This window comes from Chinchilla lanigera, unplaced genomic scaffold (assembly GCF_000276665.1).
Source record: "Chinchilla lanigera isolate Chin_1 unplaced genomic scaffold, ChiLan1.0 scaffold00034, whole genome shotgun sequence".
NCBI classification, from domain to species: domain Eukaryota; kingdom Metazoa; phylum Chordata; class Mammalia; order Rodentia; family Chinchillidae; genus Chinchilla; species Chinchilla lanigera.
Window position 1 is genome coordinate 9,378,003 of NW_004955435.1, and position 5,158 is coordinate 9,383,160.

Consider the following 5,158-nt stretch of genomic DNA (forward strand, 5'->3'; position numbering starts at 1 on the left):
AGAGCAATTCCCCTACATGGTATCTTTCTGAAAGAATTGAAAGCATCATACCACAACAATATATGCACACTCATGTTTATTGTAGAACAGTTTGTAATAGCTAAACCTTGGAAACAGATGAAATGTTTATCAACAAATGAATGAATAAAGATGTGAGGCTTTTGTACAATAGACTACTACTCTGCCATAAAGAAGATACTATTGAAACATTCCTAGGTAAATGGATGTACCTTGAGAACATAGTCTTCAGTGAAATAAGTTGGACGCACATGTGTAAATACTTCAAGGTTTCTCTGCTGTGAGAATCCCAAACTGTAAATAATGATCAAAGTTTACAGTAAATATTGTGAAATAGGAAGAAAATCTTCAAATAGGAAGGGGAACTAAGGAGGGAGTAGGGAAATAAAAGGGAAGAGGAAAAATGAGAAAAGATAAAAATGGGAACAAAACTTTTGAAAATATGGAAGGAAGAAGGGTTAAAGGGAGAGTAGGGGAATGGAGAGAAAAGAGTAAAGATATATCAAATACAGGTATAAATTTCCTATCGTGAATGTGACCATTATGTATATCTAAATGTACCAAAAACTTAAATAATTAAAAATACATCCTAATACTTCTTTCCAAATTTGATAATAAATGTAAGTACAACCATTCAAGCTATTAAATTACACATATAAACAAAAGAAATCTATAGGCATACATAGCAAAATATAATTCCTTGAAAGGATGTACAAAGAGAACAGTTATTTTTTGCCTGAGGTCAAACATATGAAGAAAACAAGTAAGTAAAATAGAAAATTTATCTGCAGAAACTAAACTAATTATAGAACAATGGAAGTATATTTTGTGAAGAAGGAAACTGTGAACACAGTATTCTATACCTAGCTAACCTATCTCGAAAAGAAAAGAGAAAATAAAAATATTTACACCAAATATGACACAGGTATTAGAAACACTAAATTCAAAACAAAACTAAATTAAAACAAACCTGGCAGTACTAGTTGTTAGAGAAGGTGCTGAATAACAAGATCTCTAATTACAGAATGATGCACCAAATGTTGTTTTTGTTTTGTTTTGTTTTGTTTTGATTTTTGTTTTTTGTGGTTTTTCTCCGGTCCCGGGAACTGAACTCACGACCTTGCACTTGCCAGGCAGGCGCTTTGCCACTGAGCTAAATCCCCAGCCCCGATGCACCAAATGTGAAGGTCTATTAGGTAATTTCTGTGCAATACAAACGGTATCTTAATTTCTGTGCAATACAAAAGGTATCTTAAGAATATACCCAAATGATCTAAAAACTCATGTCCAAACAAAAACCAACAGTTGCTGATTTCCAGCATACTTTTAGTTACCCTACCCTGGAAGTTATCAAGAACAACAAATTTATTGAACTAGTATTGAATTATTTCCATAATTGTATCATAAATATCCATGTATACACACTGGTATGAATCAATGGCTGGATAAATTCTAAATGAAAGAGAATAGACAAGTGTTTTAACCAAAATAATTTTAAATATTTGAATAACTCTTTGACTCTTAGATGTACATTGCAGTGAATAAAGGTGGGGTATTCTGACTGAACCAAGCAATGAGATCAACTATAAACGGTGGCAAGTGATGATGATAATATTTCTTTGGTAAGTCTGAAAAGCACAGCTAACACTAAATCTGCCATGAGAAACCAATGTTAATAAGGATGGTAACAAACGGTATTCTCATATATCAGACATGAGAAAAATATGGAATAACCACTTTGGAAATTACTACAGTATGTCTTTTATTTACATGATAAAGCATTACTTTTATATATCACTTCCCAAATCATTCTTTATATTTATGTAAGAGAAAAAAGTATAGGTACATGAAAAAAATTCCTATCTGAAGAAATATTCATGGCAGTTCCTTCATAATTGCTAAAAAACACAAACTGCTAAAATGTCAATCAAATGATGAATGGAAGAACAAACCTGTTAATGTCTTTATGAAACAACCCTACCAGAATTGAAAAAATAAATAGATGGTGTAAAACACAGCACACATGACTCTCAAAAGAATTATGTTGTTTGGGTAAATCCAAGCACACAGGACTGCACACTTTATGTTTTAATTTATGTATATGCATTGCCAAGTGAGCACATATATTCTAATTATGTAATATTTTAGATAAGAAAGAGCACAAAAACACAAAGCAAATCAGTTGTTACTAGACAAATAGACCCTTCTTTAAATAACAAAAAGCACAATTACTTTATTGTGATTTCTGACAACCAAATACTGCCAGATAACATTACTTCCACTAACACATCATTAAACACAAAGGTACTTCCTTGCCATTTTCAAATGATACATTATATAACAGAACTGAAAGTGCACCCTGGTTAATTATGTAAACTGGTCACTTAAAATATAACTAACTAGTTGGTTCCCTTCTTATGAAATGCAAATGTAAATATTTCTCCTGATAGTCTTGAGGTTATCATTATGAGTAATGCAAGTGTGGTACGTATAGTTTTACGTAAAACGCATCTTCTTTAAACAAAATGTGCATAACAAAATGTATACAGTAATTGCGTGAAAAAGTGTATTTCAAATACAAGGCAGCCCCTCAGGCCACTGTATTATTAAGTCTTGCATGATTATTTATGGCATTATAGATTAACTACAGATAACAGACCTTTCTTTATACATTTAAACCCTGAAGAATTTAAAAAAAAATGTTACTTGAACATATTATGCTAGGTACTAATTTTGTTTGTATAAGGAGAATGCCAACCTCCAAGGTGTGCCTGCCAGATTGGATTCACTAGCTGTGCAGGTGAATCACATCCATGGAGTACTTCACAGTGACAGTTCCCACATCCCAGCTGTACCCCTTTCACAGAAGCCAGACAGTGATAATCCTGGGACTGCCCTTGTGTGTGGTTTTCCCTGTTTTTTGTGTGTGTGGTTTTCTTTTTCTTTTTCTTTTTTTTTTTCTGGTTTAACTGTGTTAATGAGTTATTTCCTTTTCTGACCTCTTTACTGACTTTCCATTGTAATTATTCACAAACTTTTTCAGAATGTCTTATGAGAGCTCCATAAGAAGTTCTGGAGATGGAAAGTCCCAGGGAGGAAGGTTGGGTATTAGAACGCCCTTGAGTTTCCCGGGATTTACTGCAAACATCTTTCAGGCTGAAGGGGCTATATCCTTTTCTGAATGTGGTGGCAGGCTCCGCAACTCTAATTTTTCTACAAAATCAGCACCCACATCTAGTTCCTTTCCTACTGAACCTTTTAGAAGTGTGGTCTTTGGGGCTTTCGCTGTTTATTTTCTTTCCTTAATTTTTTCATTCTCAGCCACAAGGAACTCCACATGTCTCTTCAAATCTGCGATTCTGGTTGCCACCTCCTTTATAATTGTGTTGTCATCTTTTAGAGCTTTGCTTCCCATACATGGCTCCGCGGGTTCATTCTTTTGCTGAAGTAAATGTAGCAGTGTGCCCGGATCCATGTCAACCACCCTCCTCAATTTTAGGGAGGCATTTCTCTAAGAAGAGCTGTGCTTCTGAGAGAAAAGGGGTTCCTGCCCTCTGGTACTTGTAATGGGGCTGTTTTCCCCTGTTGCAGCCTGGGTTTTCCTGAAGTCTACTCTGCTTAACTATACCACTTACTCTTCCCTCATTCTCGTCTATATCCAGAGCTGCTGCTCTGCTGAAAAATGCAGCTCCCAGCAATCATAAACTTTATGTCAGTAAAGAATTAAAGAAGCGAATTAAAGCTAAGAAAAGTCAGTTTATTGGAAGGTGGAGAAAGGGGGCAAGAGAGAAATGCCTTATAACACTGTGGGCGTGCAGGAGTGTGCTTAATCTCTAACCTGAGCGTTATGGGGAAGGAGTGATGTCTCATTATATCACATTTTTTGAGAGACTGTCTTTCCAGACCCTTCTGTTACTGTTTTTCTAACTGCTGTGATATTTCTAATACGATTTCAAAATTAAGTATATTTTTATATGTGACTTTTCAGGAATACTGGTTATTCTTTTAAAAATGCATAACAAGTTGTAAATTCCATGCGATTATTATCTAAAAGACAATCTAAAATGGGAACAACCATGACTATCTCAGTTAAAGGATTTTTTACCTCACAAAATCTGTAGGTCCAGAGTAGGAACTTGGGAAAATTTCATTGGTAAATTTCCATTAAACTTTATTCTGAGTGCAGGAATGAGGACTTATTTATTGTTACTGTGATTTAAATAGACTCTCCTAGTTCACTCAATTTTATTTTATGTTCATTAGGAGCTAACATACTGTTTTTGGTCTTAGTGATTTACTATTTAATACTTAAGTTTCTAGAAGTAGAAAAACAAAGACCAAAAAGTTGTTCTCAGGAATTGTATGAGAGGTTAATTACAGGCTGGTACCAACTTAATATCTATACTAAATAATATCAGTTTTAGTACACAAATTTATATTTTCAAATTATTGTAAACTGTGTTACCTCATTTGATTCTCCTAAAACTTTGTATGGATCAAGTGTTACAATCATAACATAGGAGGTAGGAAAATACAGGGCCTCACAAGGCTTAAAGAACTGTGTAGGCCCATGTAAGGTGCAAATGGTGTAGGGAAACAGAAAAGTCGGTCTGATTGATTACAGATCTCTTTGTGTTGTACAAAACTATTAAAATAGAGTCTAGGCAGAAAAGTAGACAGAATAATTTTGAAATGTCAAATGTATAATGAGCATTAATTTGTATAATCAGAACAAAGTCCCTGACCCAATAAATTATTATACATCTTTATTATAGTTACAAATACATATATGTGTACATTTGTCAAAATTCAATAGGGTATACGTTAAAATGGATTTTTATTGTGTGAATTAAACTAACATCAGTTATTTAATATGTTACCTCCTAAATGTAGTCATATGCATGTATATGCAAATTTTATTATACTATAGAATTAATGCAAACCATGAAATTGATATGTGACTAATAATTAGCACACGTTTGCAAGCAATTTCATGATTTTATCCATATTTACTGGTTTAATTAATCATGTATTTGATTCGGCAGTGATACTAATTATGATGTGAAATTTTTAGTGTTATCTTAACATCTGTGCTTTTAAATTCTTTGGTAATAGTTTCAAAAATATAAAATAATTATAT

At 33.4% G+C, this 5,158-nt stretch overlaps 1 pseudogene; it reads right to left on the minus strand.

Annotated features, from left to right (window-relative positions):
• Positions 1-2,992: 2,992 nt before the first annotated feature.
• LOC102024160 overlaps positions 2,993-5,158 on the minus strand; it is a 6,381-nt pseudogene continuing 4,215 nt past the window's right edge.